The sequence below is a fragment of the Nyctereutes procyonoides genome, unplaced genomic scaffold, assembly GCF_905146905.1.
Source record: "Nyctereutes procyonoides isolate TBG_1078 unplaced genomic scaffold, NYPRO_anot_genome, whole genome shotgun sequence".
NCBI lineage: Eukaryota > Metazoa > Chordata > Mammalia > Carnivora > Canidae > Nyctereutes > Nyctereutes procyonoides.
In genome coordinates, this window is record NW_026575043.1 from 11937338 (window position 1) to 11960167 (window position 22830).

Here is a 22830-nt window from a genome sequence, read left to right on the forward strand (position 1 = left end):
CCCTTCTCAAACACCATCCTGCTATCACTTTCTAGAAAATGCTTACCATTCTGGGACGGCAGAACTATGGCAGCAAGAACACATAAAATAAGCACATGGTCCGAATGCCAATAAAATATTGAAATCTTAGTTTAATTTCAAGTATTTAGGTTTTGTTCATATTTTAAGATAACTGCTATTGAAATGCAGTAACAAATTCAAAATAAGGGGGGTTGCCTGGCTGGCTCAGTCTGTAGAGCATGCAACTCTTGATCTTGGGATTGTGAATTTGAGCCCCACATTTGGTGTAGAAATAACTTAAAATCTTAAAAAAAAAAAGAGAGGGGGTAAGATATCTCTAATTTCAAGTAAAAACAGAGAAAATGCAATCAAATGGAATCTAGAAATTACAATGTTTGTTATTCCTACATACACAGGGTAGCAAGAACCCTTTCCCGAACTTAGAACACTCAGAAATTATTCAAAAGGGATGATTTATTACTATCTTACTTTTAACCATCAATATTAATTCAAATGGGTAAAAAATACTTTAAAAGTGACACGTGAAAGTTCTTTAAATTATGGATGATTGAAAAATAATTATATAATGAAGAACATCATTCTAAATATGTCACAAAGGTTCACGCATATTCAGAAAATTTTTTGCTAAGTATGTGACAAACACCAAGTTGATATTAAAACACAAAGAACTCTTTACATATCAACAAGAAAAGATACAAAATATTTAAAAATGGAAAGGCATGTAAGCAGGAAACTCACAAAAGAATAAAAAGAAAAAAACAGTAATAATTACATTTTTATACTTATTAGTGAAAGGACTTAAATAACTAAATAATGCAAATTAAATGACATTTCTAGCATACTGTCAAAGATGAAAAACTGAGAAAAGAATGGCAAAGAAGTAGAGAAATAAATATAATCATTTATTTACTGACTGTGCTTGAAAGTCTCCCCCCTGCTTTCTGGTTCCCAATTGTACAATATGGAAGAAAATTTAAAATATGCATTTTCACTGACCCCCCAAATCCCTTTTTTTGTAAGTTATTTTATCACAAGGGCAAAGATATGCACAGGAATGTTTATTATATTGTTTTAATTTTTCTTTTGCTTTTAAAATCAAAATTATACATGCACATAATTTTAAGAGTGAAATAGTTCCCCAAGGCTTGTTACTATAAATATCTACCCCTGCTCATCCCTACCCATTTCCTGTTTCCCAGACACTTCGAACACTTTTAGTTGATTATTGCAGTATTCAACTTCATAATTTTAAGTTCTATGTTTACTTCTTGAGTTTTTAGTTTTAGGAATTATCAGTTGATTTCCCAAGATGGGGGGAGACTATAGGTCTCTTTTTCAGCCTACCCCAGGACATACCTCTGCCTCTTGCCCTTTTTCTACCGATCCGGTTTTTGGGGTTTTTGAAAAAAGATTCTATTTTATTATTTATTTGACAGAGAGAGAGCAAGTAGGGGGAGCTGTAGAGGGAAAGGGCTCTTCACTGAGCAGGGAGCCCCACATGAGGCTTGATCCTAGGACCCATGGATCGCAATCTGAGCTGAAGGCAGAGGGTTAAACAGTGGGCCACCCAGGTGCCCCCTAATCGGGTTTTTAGCCATCATTTAGTTTGGATCAATACTAAGTATGATTATTAGTAGTATATAAATCATGACTTAGCCACAGGATATGTGATTAGCTTTCATTCCTTGCACAAAATTTGCTTTCTCTTTTCTTCCCCTCTTCATTTTCTGAGTACTCAGCCACATCTCAGTGTAGACTTCCCCTCATTTGTGTACATCAGCAGCTTGAGAGAACCTCACCTGAACCTGTGGGGGGAAATTGGGCAGTGTCCTGAATATGCTGTTGCAGATACTGATCACATAGTAAGGTTCTCTCAGAGAAAGAGCCGTGCTGTTGGAGTCCTAGTTCCTAGTCCTCTCCTTTCCAGCTGTGAGCCTTGGTTTCTATCATCTGATAACAGCACTACCTACAAGGTCATTTTACTGTACAGTCTTGATGCTGAAATGAGTAGCAGTGATCAGAATGAAGTAAATACTTATTAAGGACTGTTATTTTAATTATTCTATGAGAGCAAAAGTAGTAGGGATTTAGAAGACTAATTTCCATCTAGAAATTTATTAGTTTATACCATACTTCTTTTCCTGATTAAGCAATACATATTCATCAACAGAAAATTTGAAAAGTATACTAAAGAGTCAAGCAGCACAAAAGAAAACTTTTTACAATTCCACTACACAAAGGCAGCTGTGGTTAACCTGCTGGCATATTTCATACCTCTGGTTTTTTTCTTTGTAATTCATGTGCTTAGTTATCTAGCTTCTAGCATTTTGAGTTCTGCTTTTGTTGAGGTATTGCTTAATGTCAAAAACACTTCTCGTACTACTTAAAATCTTTATTAGTATATTTTACATGAAAGTTCCACAGTATTTCACTGTTTTGCTACAGGGTAACCAACTTCTCCCATTAGTCCATGTCTGAGAGGATTCCCAAAGACACAGAACTTTTATCACCCAGTCCATGGCAACCCAGGATTGGGTCAGTTATCCTCCCTTTACACACCGTTTCACATGGATAATTAGGGATTTTTTTTTCCATTTTAAGAATCTTTATAAATAGCACTGATGTGAATTTTGATAGCATTTACTAGTCTTTCAAATTGTTTTTCTAATAACTTCCTTAGTGCAAAAGATGCTGTCTTTTGGCCTAGATTTTTGTTTAACCTATAGGGCCTGGAACAGTTACATAAATGCTCAACAAACTATTGAGCAACCAACTGACTGTCTAGTTTTGTTGTAGGTTGAATCAAAAGATATGTTGAAGCCCTGGGGCGCCTGGGTGGCACAGGTGGTTAAGTGTCTGACTCTTAATTCAGCTCAGGTCATTATCTCAGGGTTGTGGGATCAAGTCCCACATCCAGCTCCCTGCTCATTGAGAAGCCTGCTTTTCTCTCTCCTTCTGCTTGTGCTCCTGCTCCTGGTGCTGTCTCTCTGTGTAATAAATACAATCTGGTTTGGTTTTTTTTTTTTTTTTGGTATATATATATATATATATATATATATATATATATATATATATTTTAAGATTTTATTTATTTACTCATGAGAGACAGAGAGAGAGAGAGAGAGGCAAAGGGAGAAGCAGGCTCCATGCAGGGAGCCTGACGTGGGACTCGATCCTGGGACCCCAGGATTGCACCCTGGGCCAAAGGCAGGCACCAAACAGTTGCGCCACCCAGGGATCCCTGGTATATTTTTTTATTGGAGTTCGATTTGCCAACATATAGTGTAACACCCAGTGCTCATCCCATCAAGCGCCCCCCTCAGTGCCCGTCACCCAGTCACCCCATCCCCCCAACCTCCCCTTCCACTACCCCTTGTTCCTTTCCCAGAGTTAGGAGTCTCTCCTGTTCTGTCACCCTCTCTGATAGTTCCCACTCATTTTCTCTCCTTTCCCCTTTAATCCCTCTCACTATTTTTTATATTCCCTGAATGAGTAAAACCATATGATGTTTGTCCTTCTCTGACTTACTTCACTCAATCTGTAAAAAGAAAAGAAAAGAAAAATGGAAGACAGTAATGTTATAAGCCCAGCAAAATGCATGTGACTGTGTCTAAGCAGGATGTTTCCACATTAGTTGGTGTCTTTGTCTGGGCTGCTATAACAGAATACCACAGGCTGGGTGGCTTATAAGCAACATGAATTTATTTCTCACAGTTCTGAGGGTTGGGAAGTCCAAGGTCATGGTACCGGCAGACTCCATGTCTGATAGGGTCCTACTTCTTGTTTCTTGCCACTGTTTTCTCCTCACAATGTGGAAGGGGTGAGGAAGCTCTCTGAGGTCTCTTTTACAAGAACACTCATCCCATTCATGAGGGTTCCACCTTGGTGACCCAATCACCTCCCAAAAGCCCCACTTCCTAAAACCAACACATTGGGGGGAATAGGTTTAGGTTTTAACACATGAATGGGGGGTGTGGACACACACATTCAATCTATAGGAGTTGGTATTTTCCATTCCACCTTTGCTCTAAGAGGTGCTTCATGTAAGCCCTCATTTCTGAAGTGCCTTTCCCTGAGATGAGGACAAAAGCTAATGTTTCCCTTCTCAGACTCTGTTAATATTCCAAAATTATTTCTGGCTTTTTTTTTCCTCTGGATGTTTCCTTATGTTAGTTATGAAGATTCCCTAAATATTGCTAGTCTTATGGTTTTATATTTTGGACTGGCCATAAACTCATGGGTCCTGTGGGTACTGGTCCTATTCTGGAAGCTTTGTTCAAGGTAGCAGTGACAGATGCTTCTATTCAGGTAAATTCTGTCAGCATCCTCTTGCTTTCCCTGAGCACATCTAAGATTCCTCATGCTCATATCTTGTACATGGAGCTTTCTTAAACAGAAGACAGTATGTTGGGCCTATCTTTAAGACCTCAGTGAAACCACGTTATTGAAGCAGACAACAAAGGGCTGTTTTTCCTCATGCTTGCTTCCCAATTAATCACCAGTAAAAGTTCTGCCCTTCCCTCACCCCACTCTCAGGCTTGGAGACCACCTAAGTCATTCATTTTGATATTTTAATCTAGCTATTTCTCTGTTTACTTATATAGAAATACCACAAAAACACAACTTGACCTCACTTTTGTTGTCTGCCTGAATTTTTTAAGAATATTAATGCTAGAAGGTGTTTTAAGAGGTATGGCCAAGACCTTTGCTTCAGGGGTGCCTGGCTGGCCCAGTTAAGAAGAATATGTGACTCTAGATCTTGGGAGTCAAAAGTTGAGTCCCAGGTTGTTTGTAGAGACTACTTAAAAGTGAATAAACTTTAAAATTAAAAAAACAAAAACAAAAACAAAAGGACCTTTGCTCCAGAACATCTGAGAATATAAATCATGTGGGAGTCCATCCTATTTATTTTTGTGCTAAGGATGGATGGAGAGTATAGAACTTTCCTTAGTTGTCTATTCTACTGTTTATTGACCAATAAATATAGTCAGTAGATCTTCATTGAGTCTTTTTATCATCTTTATTGAATTTTAAATTGGGGGTTATATTTGTTGCTATATTTAAAAAATACCATTTTGTAACTTTGGAATAGCATAGCTGGTAATTAAAGTATGGGGAGAAGTCAGAAGAAACAAAAATACTCAGGAGATATATTAGTTAGGTTTTCCGTTTCTAGAGGACATAATAGATTAGTGCTCCAATTGTTTAAGAATTCTTGCCATTCTTCGAAACAGCGCATGTTAAACATAAATGATTCTTAGGGACAAAGAAAACATTGTAGGAGGACTGGATGCCAAGAGTACATGGCCTTCTCTGGCAAGGTCAATTATGTTTTATATGCGACAGAATATTTTGTAACGTACATTCTTCCAACGTACTCCCTGGTAATCAGAGCCAATCCAGGATGTGCAATGAGAATTTTTTTCAAAACAGCTGTATTACCATTTGCCAGCAAATGGGTTATGTAAAGTCTTTCATCCAATTGGCCTTGTTGGGAAGATGCCTTAGTCCATGCTGATCAAAATAATAACACCAATCAATAGTATTTTATGTGATGATTAAGATACTACTTCTTTTCCAGGAAGAGCAGATAAGCAGCTCCTCTATACATAGACTGATACTATCCTCTAAGCTGAACTCAAAGGTTAAGATCATCTCTATGTCCTGAAGACATAATACTTCTCCCACTGGTTCCATCCAATACTTTAGCCTGCATATTCTTCCTTTAATTTTCTTTTTTTTAAGTATCTTATTTATTTATTCATTTTTTTAATAAATTAATTTTTATTGGTGTTCAATTTACCAACATACAGAATAACACCCAGTGCTCATCCGTCAAGTGTCCCCCTCAGTGCCCGTCACCCATTCACCCCCACCCCCCGCCCTCCTCCCCCTCCACCACCCCTAGTTCGTTTCCCAGAGTTAGGAGTCTTTATGTTCTGTGTCCCTTTCTGATATTTCCCACACATTTCTTCTCCCTTCCCTTATATTCCCTTTCACTATTATTCATATTCCCCAAATGAATGAGAACATACACTGTTTGTCTTTCTCCGATTGACTTACTTCACTCAGCATAATACCCTCCAGTTCCATCCACGTTGAAGCAAATGGTGGGTATTTGTCATTTCTAATGGCTGAGTAATATTCCATTGTATACATAAACCACATCTTCTTTATCCATTCATCTTTCGATGGACACCGAGGCTCCTTCCACAGTTTGGCTATTGTGGACACGGCTGCTAGAAACATCAGGGTGCAGGTGTCCCGGCGTTTCATTGCATCTGAATCTTTGGGGTAAATCCCTAACAGTGCAATTGCTGGGTCATAGGGCAGGTCTATTTTTAACTCTTTGAGGAACCTCCACACAGTTTTCCAGAGTGGCTGCACCAGTTCACATTCCCACCAACAGTGTAAGAGGGTTCCCTTTTCTCTGCATCCTCTTCAACATTTGCTGTTTCCTGCCTTGTTAATGTTCCCCATTCTCACTGGTGTGAGGTGGTATCTCATTGTGGTTTTGATTTGTATTTCCCTGATGGCAAGTGATGCAGAGCATTTTCTCATGTGCATGTTGGCCATGTCTATGTCTTCCTCTGTGAGATTTCTCTTCATGTCCTTTGTCCATTTCATGATTGGATTGTTTGTTTCTTTGCTGTTGAGTTTAATAAGTTCTTTATAGATTTTGGAAATTATTTATTTATTCATGAGACACACACAGACAGGCAGAGACATAGGCAGAGGGAAAAGCAGGCTCTCTGCAGGGAGCCCAACGTGGGACTCAATCCCAGGACCCCAGGATCATGCCCTGAGCCAAAGGCAGATGCTCAACTGCTGAGCCACTCAGGTGGTCCCTTTTCTTTTTTTAAGTAGGCTCCACACCCAGGGCGTAGCCCAAGGCGGTACTTGAACTCATGACACTGAGATTGAGACCTGAGCTGAAACCAAGAGTTGGACATTCAACCGACTATACCACCAAGGTATCTTGATGATGAATCTTTCTGTAAACACCTTTACTTTTCCTGAAAAAGGTTTAGAAATAAAAGCACGAATGTGGGCTGGATTTAACATGCTGGATTCTAGGCCTTGTCCTGCCACTAGTTATCTGCACAAGGTCAACAAAGTGAGTTTGTTCTCTTAAACCTCATATCATTGCCTGTAAAAGCTGTGTGGTATGATACGAACATATGAGCTTGAAGACCAGTTTTGGTCTCGGTTCTGCACTAATCATGTGCCCTTGAGCACATACCTTGTTTTCCCATTTATTTGAATTGATCTGAAAAATTTGCCTTGAGTGCTTATCAAGGGCCTGTGTGACTAAGACAGAAGTGTCCTCACAGAGCTCTAAATATCATTCACACACATAGCCCTATCAGTGAGTCATTAATTTCAGTTCTGATAATTACCCTAAACGCAGTGCTATATTGACAGAAAATACCAGGCAGACCGCATCAGATGGGGGCTGCAGGGAGTGAAGGGAAGGGAGGCAAAAATACTACATGGGCTCCTCTGATGGAAGTCACTTTTAGGTTAAGATAAGAAGGATGAACAGAAGTTGGCCAGGTATGTATGGAAGAGTTTTTCATCTTCGAGAATCAGTTTTTTTTCCTTTCTTTTTTTTTTTTTCAATTTAGAAAAAGTAAAACATATGTGACAAAGATTGCTATGGATCCCCCAGCAGATGCTATTTCCTTCCTCCTTGTCACCGATTGCCACTGTCACAGTGACATTTCCAGCAACTTTTGCTGTTCCTTGTGGCCATGTGATTAATTCTGGTCTTTGGAAGTGCCACTTCTGGGATGTATTCTTACAACAAGGTGATAAGCCTCTTCTCACCTTTCTCTACCTATGTCTTACAACAAGGACTTGGTAGCGATCCGCCTTTGGTCATATGAGCAGGGCAACATCTAGGGGTGCAGAATGCAAGTGTGTCCACTCCACCATCCCTAACTGCCTCTAGGTGTATTTTTATCTGAGAGAGAAATAAACTGTTGTCTTGTTTCAGCCATTTTGGACCAGAGGGGGTGTGCTATATCGCTGTTATATGTAGTTAAACTTAAATCCTAAGCAATATAGTGTGTCTATAAACGGACTGAATAAAAGAGAATATAATGAAAATTAATTCTCATCATCCACACGCCTCACAGTTGCATTTAAGACATCATAACTAGGGTAGCCCGGGTGGCTCAACGGTTTAGTGCTGTCTTCAGCCTAGGGCTTGATCCTGGAGACCCAGGATCGAGTCCCCTGCATGGGGCCTGCTTCTCCCTCTGCCTGTGTCTCTGCCTCTCTCTCTCTCTGTGTGTGTGTGTCTCTCATTAATAAATAAATAAAATCTTAAAAAAAAAAAAAAGACATCGTAACTAGAGCTGAATAGAAGACTTCAAATGTAAAGTGACCAGTCCCTAAAAGATTAGGACCAGACTGTTCTTTTCCATGAACATTCCAGCTTCACCAATGTATTTGGGAAACATCACTCACTCGTGGGCTGCCAGTTCATATTGATGACGTTTTGTGTTGCTCTACAACATCTAAGGTCACTTCAAACTCCACCTCTGTTGATTGAACCACGCTGCAGGATTTCAGAACCAGAGCCCTGGTTTTATAGCATTTTTGGATCTGTGAACCATCTTATGAAGCAACATAACCAGTGACCTAGACCACATATCCCCTATGTGGGCAACCTACCATATGCTCTCCTCACCACTGCAACCGCACACAAACCAAACTTGCATTGGGTGAATGACTTTTGTTGAGAAATCAATACAGAGGTTCTTGATTTTTACTATTACTTTATATTATAAACAAAAAGATCAACATGAATACCAGAAAAGTTAAACAACCTGAAGAACACAGACATTATTTATGGATCCTCTTGTGAGAACAACTTGGCCATTAATTGTGCTCATGTTCATTAGCATTTTAAGAAATACCCAAATGCCACCAGCACATTAAAGTAACACATAAACAGCATACTATTTATTTCTCTAGAATGTAACTGGGTTCACATGGGATTTTTTTTTTTTTCCACATGGGATTAAGACTATACAGGGGCAGCTGGCTGGCTGAATCTGTAGAGCATGGGATTTGATCTTGGGGGTGTGAGTTAAAGCTCCATATTGGGTATAGAGTTAACTTAAAAAAAAAAAAAGACTCTCTATAGTAATGAATAGACTATGGGCTGCACTGTCATAAAATCATTCATATCTGGTTGGGGCCCAAGTTTACCTGGCATCGTTTTTACCACAACTGAAGGCATTCATCCTGTGTTACCAAGAAAGCAAGGTAGGGAATTGAATGTAGAATCTCGTAATTTGATCTGTGCTCTGGATTAGTTGATTCTGAAAAGAATTCAAATCAATAAAATTCAATCAAATCACATTAGAAAATACATTTTGAGCAAAAGACTTTACCAAATAGCCTATATCTATTGACCATAGAGTTAGTCTACTAAGCAGTCCATTACTGTAGAGTGAAGGGGACAACTATGCAGGGAGCATAAGACTGGGGTCACCACCAAGTGTGTACATTCTCTAGTGGTCATTTCCACTAGGGCCTGAACTCTTCTCTATAAAGATACTGCTTTTGAATATTTGCTTAAAATTAATAGCAGTGGACTCTTTAATAGCAGTGGAGGGGGTTGTTGCTGTTGTTGTTTTTTTAAAGATTTTATTTATTTACTCATGACAGATACACAGAGAGAGGCAGAGACATAGGCAGAGGGAGAAGCAGGCAACTGGGGGAGAGCATGCTGCAGGACTCCATCCCAGGACCCTGGGATCATGACTTGAGCCAAAGGTAGATGCTAAACCACTGAAGCACTCCTGAAAAGAGAGATTTTATCTGAGTTCACTCTTAGCCCTCATTGTCCATTCCCCATGGGATGGGAGGCCCTTGGAGCTCTAGCCCCTGCCTCCTTCCCTTGCTTCATATCTACCTCACCATTTGCCTCCTCCCTACTCTCCAGCCCTATTCAACAATATAGCTCTCTGTCTTTGTATAAGTTGCTGTTCTTGGAATGCTGGTCCTTTCCATTTTGCCTTAATTTGTTTTCATTCTCCAAGACTCAACATGGTATATACCATAAAGAATTGAAAGCAGAATCTCGAAGAGATATAAGTTACACTCATGTTCATTGCAGCACTATTCACAACAGACAAAAGGTAGAAGAAACCCAAGTGTCCATTGGCAGTGAATGGACAAAATGTGGTAGATTTTGGAATGGAATATTACTCAGCCATAAAAAGGCTGACATGTTATAACATGGAAACCTTGAGGACACTATGCTAAGTAAAATATACCAGCCACAAAAAGACAAATGTGGTATCGTTCTGCCTGTATGAGGTAGTTAGGGTAGTCAATTCATTCAGTCAGAAAGTAGAATGGTGGTTGCTATAGGCTAGGGGAAGAGAAAATAGGGTGTTACTGTTTAAATGGGTACCAACTTTCAATTTGGGATGATGAAAATGTTCTGGAGATGGGGTGCCTGGCTGGTTCAGTTGGTAGAGCATGTGACTCTTGATCTCCAGGTTGGGAGTTTAAGCTTCTTGTTGGGCATAGAGATTGCTTAATAAAAAAATTTTTTAAACCATTACTTGTAGTATAATCTTTCTAACTAATCTGTTTTTTTAACACTTCATGAAGTGTCTCATCTCCATTTGGAAAGCTGCTAGTCTGTCTCTTTAGATCATAAGCTCCTTGAAGAGAAGAGCTCTTTTACCTGTATGTCTTCATAGCCTAGTAAGGTTATCTGGAACATGGGCTTATCAGGAAATAAAATGAAAGTGAAGGGGATTTCTTGGAGCTCCAGAATAGGAAAGAAATTTTGGAGCCTAAGAACATTTGTTGACCCTTTCAATAATTGAGATCATGTATATAAAGTGCATTGCACAATTCCTGCACTTAATAGGCAGTCAATAAATGTTAGCTTCTTTCCTCTTTCCCCTCATTTTACAGAGAAGGGAGTTGATCCCCACAGAGGTGAAGTAATGGGCTAGAGTTAAACACTTAGTAATGGAAGAGACAAGCGCTGCATCTTCTGGTCCAGTGAATCCTTTTTTTGCTATAACATTAGAAACACGGATGTAGGAATGACCCTTGACCCCAACAGTAATAGGTTTACAAGTAACTATTTTACTTGTATTATTCAAATGTACACAAAAGTAGGGAGAATTATGAACCCTATGAACCCATCACTCAGCTACAACATTACCTACTCTGGCAACCTTTTTTCATGTTTCAGCCTCTCTGATGGAGCATTTTAAAGCTAATCCTAAACACTATATCAAATTCTAACTATATATATATTTTAAAGACTTTATTTGACAGAGAGAGTGCAAGCATAAACAGGGGGAGCTGCAGAGGGATGGGGAGCTGCAGCTCCCTGCTTCATGGATGGACCCTGCTCCCCAGAGACCCTGGGATCATGATCTGAGCTGAAGGCAGATGCTTGATTGACTGAGCCATCCAGGTGCCCCAAATTCTAACTATATTTTTCATAAAACTCTTTTCCATGTGTTTAATTACCAAAAAGGCTCAACTCCATTGGAAAAAATTTCAGTAAGGTGAAACTCAATTATTCTATTAAATGATACTGAAAATCATATCCTTGAAAGACCTGTGACATTTGCAGACCTGTATTTTTTTTAAGATTTATTTGAGAGAGAAAGAGTGAGCACAAGGGGGAGGGGCACAGAAAGAAAGAGAATCCTCAAGCAGATTCCTCATTGGGCATGGGGCCCAAGATGGGGCTCAATTTCAAGACCTGAGCCACTATCAAGAGTTGGATGCCTGACTGAGCCATGCAGGCACCCCGACATTTGCAGACCTTTAGAATCTTGCCAAAGTGTACATGTCAAAACATAAATAATGTGATGTGCCTCCATCTCTGGAGATCAGATTTCCCCCAACTCTCATCTCTCTGCTCAGTTTTCATGTCTCTATAGTGCCTTACCATTCCCAACCACTCTAAATCATTCTCTGTATCCACCACCTAATAGCAACCTTTGTGATTTCTTTGTATAGTTTCAATTCCTTAAATGCCATCTTTCTTCCAAAATCAATCTTCAAGACCTGTTTCAAGAATGTTATCCTACCTAAAACCTTTTTGGATGATCTCACCTAGGGAAGGAGTTGGTGTTTATAGCCACAGCACAGTTTTGCACTCAAAAAAAAAAATTTTTTTTTAAAGATTTATTAGGAAGAGAGAGAGAGAGAGCAAGAGAGCCACAAGCAGGGGGAGCAGCAGGTAGAAGCAGAGGGAGAAGCAGACACCCTACTGAGCAGGGAGCCTGATGTGGGGCATGATCCCAGGACCGACTGAACTGCTCAGGTACCCTCACTTAGTTCTTGTTTAATTGTTTCATGTGTATCAGTTTTGCCTCCTTAACAAGACTAGGTTCCTTGATGGGGAGGATTCTGTCAAAATACTTTTTTTGTATTTCCTCTCAATACTCCCTTCCCTTACCCCTCCCTGCCAAGACTCATGACAGTGGAGAGCTCATGCTAGGCTAATCATCATAGTTTATTAATTAATCTTTGCATACTCACAATGTGGGTCAATCACATACTCTTCTTCCAGTGGTATAGCTGAGCCTATGCAATGGTCTTGCCAAAGACATCAAACTGAAATCTGATCTGCTCTCTTGATCCAACTCCTGATTTTCAAGAAAACAATGAAGTGAGGACTCCACAAGAATGCAAAGAGCAAAATCTGGACTGTGGAAGACTTCACCAGAAATGCTTCTTCAATGGGTAAATTGCAATGGGGAAGAAAACAGATGGAGGCAAACATATCTGACAACCAATAGTAGTACATGGGCCTTATGTGGATTCTGATCCAAGCAAACAAACTGAACAAAATTTATGACACCTGCAAGATAAACACTCTGAACAGTTTGATGTGATAGGCTTTAAAATTTACCATTTAAGGGACACCTGGGTGGCTCAGTGGTTGAGGGTCTGCTTTTGGTTCAGGTCATGATCCAGAGGTCCTGGGATCGAGTCCTGCATTAGGCTCCCTGTAGGGAGCCTACTTCTCCCTCTGCCTCTCTCTTTGTGTGTCTCTCATGAATAAATAAATAAAATTTATAAGTAAATAAAATAAAATTTACCATTTAAAAAATTTTTGGCAAACTACATATACTTAACATAAAATTTACTCTCTTAACCATTTTTTATTTTTATTTTTTTTTTAATTTTTTATTTTATTTATTTACGATAGTCATACAGAGAGAGAGAGAGGCAGAGACACAGGCAGAGGGAGAAGCAGGCTCCATGCACCGGGAGCCCGACGTGGGATTCGATCCCGAGTCTCCAGGATCGCGCCCTGGGCCAAAGGCAGGCGCCAAACCGCTGCGCCACCCAGGGATCCCTCTTAACCATTTTTTAAGTGTACGGTTCAGTGTTACTGAATACATTCACATTGTTGTGTTACTGTCACCATCATCCAACCACAGAACTCTGTTCATCTTGCAAAATTGAGACCATACCCATTAAGCAATAATCCCCATGCCCTCCTTCCCCTGGTCCCTGGCAACGACCATTCCACTTTTTGTCTATGGCTTTAGTACTCTAGGAACCTCATATAAGTGGAATCCTACAGTGTTTGTCCTTTTGTGACTGGCTTATTTCATTCAGCAGAATGTCCTCAAGGTTCATTCATGAAGTTACATGTGTCAAAAGGGTTTGTTTTTGTTTATGTTTTGTTTTGTATTTTAGAGATAGTATTTGTTTTGCATTTTGCTAAAAATAAAAACAGCCCTTATCTATTAGAGATACACAACCAAAATATTTACGAATCAAATGATAGAAAGTCTGGGATTTGCTTCAAGACATCATGGTAGGGAGGGAGTGGATGCGTCTAAAGTTTGAAATAAGATTGTGAAATAAAACCACACTTGTGGTCCAGGAGGGGATGACTTCTGTTCTCCGTCAGGACCGGAGTCTGTGTGGAACAGTTTATACTGGCACTTTGTGCCCGGTGATACACTGCTAACGTTGCATATAAATCAAGTATCCCGTAGCCACTTTTGTTGGTAGATGGATCTGGCTGCACTGTTAGAATCCGGGTAGGTGTTTAGAATCCAGACACACAAAGTCAAGGGATTTGTCCTTGCGCTTGTTCCTTGCACGTACAGATTTATCGAGCATTACCCAGCCGGCCTCAGGCCTGGTGGGGCATACACGAGGAATGAGAGGTTCCTCTCCCAGGGTACCCCATCTTGGGCTTGTCAACTGGCAGGCAGCTTTCAGCCTGGAGAGGAGAAGGAGGTCCAGTAAAAAAAAAAAAAAAAAAACAAAAAAAAAAAAACCAGCCTCATTGTATTAAGCTCAGTAAGAGTCTGGCTCATCCTTCTGGGGAATAGAAAGTAAATTGCTTTCCTTTAGGAGTTGAATTAACCCTTCCAGGGCCAATAGAGTTAGTTCAGTAATGACTATCCCGTTGCCTTAGGATTTCCCCAAATGGTATTTTTAATGAGCCGTGTCTACCCATTGCTACCAACACCACAATTTAACGGAATTGAGTGGTGAACTCAGCCAACAACAGGTTTGACTAATTTTTTTCTCAGAATAGACCAGGTGTTCTCGTGAAGGGATCAATTGACTGTTGTTTCAGAACTCAGAAGGCACAACCTCAGTGGAGGCTGCCAGTAGAGCCCTCTAATCCTTATTCATTTTCAGAGCTAGGATTGTAGTTTCCCTGCAAACCAGCCCATCAGCCGCTCTTTTGTTTTGCTATCAAGTCTTAGTTCCTTGTTTCCAATTTGCTACATAATTTCTACTCAGGCTTGGAGCTTCAGAGAAAAGGGGTAACAGTAAGCAAGTTTTAACTGACAGGTTTTGAAATCTGAAAGTTAAACATCTAGACAGGTTAGCAGTTGCATTGAAAACGCTTTAAAGAAGATCGCAGTTGAATTGATTTCCAAGTTTGCAGGTGGCAGTGTTTATAATTGAACAGCTCTGAAATTCGAAGAAAAAGTCGACTTTTATTTGTAAAATATCTCATTTCCCCTGGCAGCACAGGAGGTTGGAGAAATAAGAATAATAAGGATTAGTATTTTTTTTTTTAGTTAAAAGCAATCTGGGGAGGTTTTAAGAACTTCTCACTTTAAGTAGAAAAGTAGTGATCTTGCCTGCAACTGGCCTTTTAAAGAAAAGCTTCCTGAGACAGAAGAATTGATGCCTGAAATAGATTAGTCAATGGCTCCCATTTGAGAGATAAATTTACTCTGTGAGACTCCTGGAATGCCATTTAGTATCTTGGAAGAGATAATTAAACCAAATATTAGTCTGGCGTCATGAAAGGGTTAACTCATCTCTCAAAGCCCACGTGGTTTATTTCTAGAGGGTGAGTTATTTGCTTGGCCACCTCCTCTCACCCCAGGATGGAGGCTTTGTCCCCAACTCCTCCTCCCAGCCTGGGCTGGGTGGCTGAATGCAGCATGCAGGACTTTCCAAAGAATTCAGTGACTTCAGAATCAGGCTCTCTGAAAAACTCCCCCAAGGAATCTATAGTCTGTTGGATGTTAGTACACAGATTTGTCATTTGCATGGCTGCTGTGTGTTGGTTAATTCTCAATAAAAGCATATATCCAGAAATCCAGAAGAGTACCGCAGGGTCCTCAAAGCATCGGCTTTGAAATCCTCAGGCATGGTCAGGACTGGATCTTGACCCTAACTCTTATCAGCTTGGTGACCTGGGGCATGTGATTTAGCAACTCTAAACTTCAGTGTCTTGCTCTATAAAATGTAATTGATAGAACTACAAACCTCCCAGGGTGCTAGGGCTTTCCAAGGAGGAAGACTCAGTGAGTGCTTGTAGCTCAGAGCAGGGTCCTGAGTTAAGTTCTCAATTGGTCTCAGGGATTGCGGTTATTATTCCAAGGTTCCTCCCACTCCAGGCCCTGCCTCCTGCCCACCCCATGATGAAATCCTCCCTGCCCCTACTACCTTCCCATCACAGTTTGTAGGTGGCGTTGTTATGACCCTGACCACACTGTATTCAACCCACTGGTTTACCCTACCTTGATAGATGGAGGAATTAGAGTAATGTGTGTGCCTGGCACAGAGGAGGTAATCAATGAAGTGTAGCATCACCTTACTTATTAAGTGTTGTCTCAGTAGGCACAATTTTATCCAACAAACGCTCACTGAATGTCTCCTGTAAGCAATTATCTCCTGTAACCCTTAAAACAATCTTAGGAGGTAGAGACTATTACCTCCCCCATTTTACAATCAAGAAGAAGCAGGCTTGGAGTGGCCAACTAAAAGGGATGGGGGCTGGGACCTCAAGCCACTGATCTTTGCATTCGCAGCACCTAGCAGTTCCTAACACCTGGTGGTAAACGCTTCATAAATACCGAAGAGATACAGTGAGGTCAGCTGTCACTCCTGGTCTCACCAAGGTAGAGCGGTCCCCGGTGAGTCTGACTCAGTTCTGCTTCTGTGCAGAACTATTTGTTCTGGCTGTTTGTTCTCAGATCCAGTCCTCAAACTTTCCCCGTTCTGCCGTGGGCCAATGTGCAAATGGCATTACCCAGATGCCTTTGCCAAATGGCTTCCAGCTAAGTTCAGCCAGAGGAAAGCTGCAAGCATGGAAGAGGTGCCCCCCTAGCCAACGATGCTGCCAAAACCAGAGATGAATGAAGGGGCAGAAGTACTCTAACTTCTCCTTTCTCTCCCGCCCTTCCTCCCACATCTGTCCCACGTCTCCCACTGACTGAATGCAGCTGGATGCCAGTTGGGAAAGGAGGCTGAGAAATGGAATTTGCACAGGTCGGCTGCCCTCTGATGCAGAACAGAAGGGCATGGATCAGAACAGAAGAAATGGATCTGAAAGCAATCAGGCAAACTTTTCTTTTTTTTTTTTTTTTAAGATTTTATTTATTTATTCATGAGAGATACAGAGAGAAACAGAGAGGCAGAGACACAGGCAGAGGGAGAAGCAGGCTCCATGCAGGGAGCCTGATGTGGGACTCCATCAGAGGGCCCCAAGATCACGCCCTGGGCTGAAGGCGGCGCTAAACCGCTGAGCCACTGGAGTTGCTCCAGACAAACTTTTCTAGGTAGAAGTTTCTTCTAACCAGGAGCTTTGCCCGATACCGAAGGTCCTGAACTGGGAGAGGCTCTCTGGGAAAGGAGATGTGGGGGGTAGGGGGGAAGAGCTGGGGAGCAGTAAAACTCCCTTTCTGGGGTTCTGTTATTGGCATACTTAACTTTTATTAGTTGATTTGGGCTTGCCGGGCAAGCCGTAGCCTATCCTGATGCGTGTTAACTTGTGCATTAAAAAAAAATATGCCTGGGCAGCCCTGGTGGTTCAGCGGTTTAGCGTTGCCTTCAGACCAGGGCCTGATCCTGGAGACCCGGGATGAGTCCCGCGTTGGGCTCCCTGCACGGAGCCTGCTTCTCCCTCTGCCTGTGTCTCTGCCTTTCTCTCTGTCTCTCCTGAATAAATAAATGAAATCTTAAAAAAAAAAAAAAAAAAACTAAAATAGATTTAAAAATATGCCCATTTACTCTGGAAAAAATGACCACTTATCCTGAAGATGTTGTATTCACTTAAGAATCCCACTAGAGTGGCCACAGGAACATTGTTCATGAATTTGTGGCAGAATGAGACTCGTCAATAGCTCACTTAATAAATATAGATTAAAAGGATATCCAATATCTGCCTTAAACCCACAAAGGAATATAAATTTGCAGCAAGAGATTGAGACTCTAATGAAGGCAGCAGGAGATGGCTTTAAAGACAATTCCCTGTTGCAACTTGATGATGAAAATCAGTCTTAACTGTGCATTTAATTTCTTTTGTGGGTTCAAAGCACATCCCTAAAGTTTTATTCGGGGAAGGTTAATCATGGTAGTCTTCGGTGCCTATAAAGCTTCTAATATTGGGTAGAGTTAGTAAAAGATATTTGTGTTTATAATAATGTCTTGTCTATTTTAAGTGAAGTGTTACAGAAAAAAATAAAGGAACCTGAAAAAAAAAATACCACCTTCATAGAAATCCCTTGAAGAAACCAACGTGGGAAAAGATAGAGGAGATGCATAAATACACAGCAATTTGTTAGTAAAAAAAAAGTACCTAAGTGTCCAAAAACCCTTATTTCCTTCGCAAAAGTCTGTGTATTGGGCAGCCCGGGTGGCTCAGCGGTTTAGCCCCGCCTTCAGCCCAGGGCGTGACCCCGGCGTCCCGGGATCCAGTTCCACGTCGGGCCCCCTGCATGAAGCCTGCTTCTCCCTCTGCCTGTGTCTCTCCCTCTCTCCCTCTCTCTCTCTCTCTCTCTGCGTGTCTCTCATGAATAAATAAATACAATCTTTTTTTAAAAAAAATCTGCATTGCCTAGGGAAAGGAATCTTTTTATATGGAAAGGAAAGGAGAAAGGAAGGAAGAGGCAAGGGGCTGCCAGGCCCCATCTGCCTCCGGCTTCCACAGCGTTTGGCGGGAGCACTCACCCAGGGAGGCCCAGCCTCCGGCCACCCTGCAACCTCTTTTGGTTGCATTTTGGAACCATTTTGGTTCCTTTTTTTTTTTTTAAGACCTTATTTATTCATTCATATGAGAGACATACACAGAGAAAGGCAGACACAGGCCGAGGGAGAAGCAGGCTCCACGCAGGGAGCCTGACGTGGGACTCGATCGGGGGTCTCCAGGGTCACGCCCTGGGCCGAAGGCGGCGCTAACCGCTGAGCCCCGGGACGGCCCACCGTTTTGGTTGCGAGCTTAGCTCCTCCCTGCCCGTCCTCCGTGCGCTCCCAGGTTCCTCAGAGCTAGCCCACTCTGTGAGGGCCGGCTCTCCCCGCCGCGTCACCCTGAGGGACTCCGGCACCCACCTCTCTCAGGGCTCCTATGTCCACCGTGGCTGCTGCCTCGCAAGGTGGCCAAAGAGAAGCACGAGGGCGCCCAGCGTCTCTTGAAGACGCAAACCCAGCTCGGGGCTGCGCCCCAATTCCAGGCCGAGCGGCGGGCGCCCCAAGGGGAGGAGGCGACGCCTAGCCTCCCCAGAGGCCGCCATGGTCCTGGAGCGGCGCCTCAAGCTGACCCCCGACCCCGACCCCGCCCCCGGGACTTCCGGGAGGATCACTTCCGGGGCGGGCAGGTGGAGGGCGGCAAGGAGATGGGCCCCCCCCGCCGAGCTCGGCCTGCGGCCTTGGAGGGGCCTCTCTCCTCACCCCCGGGGAGCCCCGTCCCAAGCCACGGCCAAGTGGACACAACGGGGCTTTTTGAAGGAAAGCAAGAGAGAAAGAGGAAGGGAGGGAGGAAGGGCAACCGCGGAAGTCCTTTCTGGAGCGGGTGGCGCTGACCTGCGCGACGCAGGGCGGCGTTGAGAGAGGCCGGTGGCAGGTCCATAAAACTTGCCCTCGCTTTCTTTTTTTCCTCATTGATTTTCCTTTTTGGCCTTCTCTGTGCCTTGTGCGACTGGCTTAAAATGTCAGCTGGGTCATGCTTTACGAGTGTTCACCTTTGATTCCACACAAACCCTGCCTCTCTGCCTCCTCTGTCTCTGTCTCTTATGAATGAATTAATTTTTTGAAATTTTAAACATTTTTAAAAATTAAAAAAAATTTGATTATTGGACCCCAGGTACTCAGGGCTCCTATAATGATTCTCCGTTAAGGTCCAGGAACGTTGAGCTTTATGGAACACCTAAGTACTCCTATGCTGTTGGGTTATGGGATAAAGACATGACCTTTTACTAGGGTATTCTCTTTTTTTTTTTTTTTTTTTTAAAGACCTTATTTATTTACTCATGAGAGACACAGAGAGAGTGGCAGAGACACCGGCAGAGGGAGAAGCAGGCTCCATGCAGGGAGCCCGACGTGGGACTCGATCCCAGGACTCCAGGATCACACCCTGGGCGGAAGGCAGGGGCTAAACCACTGAGCCACCCGGGCTGCCCATCTTCATCACTTCTGAAACACGAATTGAGGGGGATCACTTCTGGTTTAAAAAATGGATCCCCCACCATCTGTCAATGGAGCTGAAATTCTACCATTACAAATAATGGCCTTTGGGCCCTGGACCACTTTGGGCCTCAAAGTCTAGCTATTACAACGCACATACTTGGAGGTCAATATCATCTTAAACCGGAGTCAGCATGTGGGTGATAGTTGAAGATGATTGGAATCAGGGTGAAAAAGAAGGGAGAGGGCAGAGTGCCTGGGTGGCTCAGCAGTTGAGCATCTGCCTTTGGCTCAGGTCATGATCTCGGAGTCCCAGGATTGAGTCCCACATCGGGCTCCCTATGGGGAGCCTCCTTCTCCTCTGCCTGTGTGTGTGTGTGTGTGTCTCTCTCTCTCTCATGAATAAATAAATAACATCTTAAGAAAGAAGAAAGAAAAAAGAAAGGAAGAAAGAAAAGAAAGAAGAAAAGAAAAGAAAAGGAGAGGGCACCTGGCTGGTTCAGTCAGTGAAGCAGGGGACTCGATCTTGAGGTTGTGAGTTCAAGCCCCAGGAAGGGTGTAGAGATCACTTAAAAACATATTTAAAAAGTAATAGTAAAGATTGGTGACCTTGCCCCAAGGTGAAAGGAGAGTTTTGCCTGAGGCTGATTATCCTCTCAGGTGAGGAAAGCATCATAGTTTTTTCTTCTCTTACTTCAATCACTCGTAGGCAAATAAGAGAATTTAAATTGAAGGAAAAAACAACAACACAGTAACCCCAAACCAAGTAGGAGTGGCTCTTCGGATGAATTCCAACCACACTGAAATAATTCCTATAATATTGCACATCAACTTTCTAAAATCTGAATATATTGAGTAATAAAAATGTATTTTTACTGTATATTTTTTTATTTTTTTAAAGATTTATTTGAATAAAGAATAGATACTGCACTTGATCTCAGCCCAAAAGGCCAAAAAGCGATGATTTATTTATTTGAGAGAGTAAAACAGTGCACGAGTTGGGAGGGGGGTAGAAGGAAGGGAGAGAAGCAGACTCCCCACTGAGCACAGAGCCACTGGGGGCCCCATCCTGGGACCCTGAGATTATGACCTGAGCTGAAATCAAGAGTCGGATGCTTAACTGACTGAGCCACCCAGGTGCCCCTACTCTATATATTTTTGGTATCGATATATAATAAAGTAACAATATACTTGGTTTTGTGTGACATAATACATATTGAAACCAATTTGCAATGCCACTTTAAAATACCAAAGGGTGCTGTACTAAGTTTGAAACATTAAGTGAAAGCATTCAATATAATTTTAAATTCTGAATATTAGAGAGGGGAAACTTTCAGGATAGAAGTATGTATTTGAGTTACACAATTTGTATTAAACAATGCTAAAGCTTTATAAGACTCTGCAACATGGGGGCGCCTGGGTGGCTGAAGCATCTGACTTGGGCTCACTCAGGTCATGAGCTCAGGGTCCCAGGATCAAGCCCTGTGTTGGGCTCCCTGCTCAGCAGGGAGTCTGCTTGTCTCTCTGCCCACCCCCTTGTGTTCTGTCTCTCTCAAGTAAATAAGTAAAATCTTTAAAAGAAAAAAAGACTCTGCAACATGGTCTTCTTTTGAATAGTTGTAGAAATAACTTTTTAAGAGAGCCATAGATGAGCCTTCACTTCTCTGTTTATTCTCTTTCTGTCTTATTTCGCCATTTACCCTAGTCAGTACATTTTCTACAAAAGTTGCTCCTTGCATGTGAGCATACAAAGTTGATCTCTGAGCTGGGAACGTTAAGACCGGCTTTCGGATGAGCTTGTCCTCTGGAGGCCCTAGGCAGCATGCCCGTTGAGGGGCTCTCTTTTCTGGTGGTGGCTCAGAGTAAGCTTATGACCTTGGCAAGTTATCTTTGGATACCTTGATTTCCTCAATGATAAAGTGGAGATAACAATGCTCTTATTCAAAAAGGATTCATAAGATACCATCTATGAACTTTTCTGAAGTGTGGGATAAGAGCATCCTTGTAAGTGCTGGGGGTTCTGTTCTCATTAGCATTATTGTAGTTACACCAGGTGACTTTATCTTTATTTATTTATTTGTTTATTTATTTAAAAAAGATTTTATTTTTTGTTTTTATTTTTATTTTTTTTTTTAGATTTTATTTATTTATCCATGACACACACACAGAGAGAGGGAGAGAGAGAGAGAGAGAGAGAGAGAGAGAGAGAGAGAGAGGCAGAGACACCGGCAGTGGGAGGAGCAGGCTCCATTCAGGGAGCCTGATGTGGGACTGGATGCTGGGATTCCAGGATCAAGCCCTGGGTGGAAGGCAGGTGCTGAACCACTGAGCCACCCAGGTGTCCCAACACAAGTGACTTTAATTGGGTTTAACACTAGTATGCAGCAATTTTGCAAGAAGTGGTTGTTTTTAACATTTACTCTGAAACAAAGGGGAAGAGAAGGAGTGATCCCCCACCCCCAATCAAAAGACCTCTTTTATAGCAGAGTAAAATGTTCTGTTAATGTGGTTATCTTCAACTTTAGTACCAGAATCCCAGGTTTTGGTAGTCAAACATTTCGTGTATCCTTTTAGACTCCACTCTCTAGCACTTGTTTTATATCAAAAGTTGCTAAACTGTGAAGAATTCTGGTAAGATATGTTGTAGCCATTGAAATGCGAACAATTCTTATTCAAGGAACTAAGGCTGTAACAATTTGAGCCAAGCATGTTGTGTCTAATCAGATGGGGTTCTTCCCCCACCCCAAGACAATTTAAGGAGGTTGCTTTCTCATTGTTTAGGCTCTAAATTATGGCAATAGTAAGTGCAAACAAGTGTTCAGCTCTGTATGTTTTTGATACTCTATCCAAGTCACCAAGTGTGTGCCTTTTGCTTGGAGAATTGCACACTTTGCAGCAGGCACTTGCACA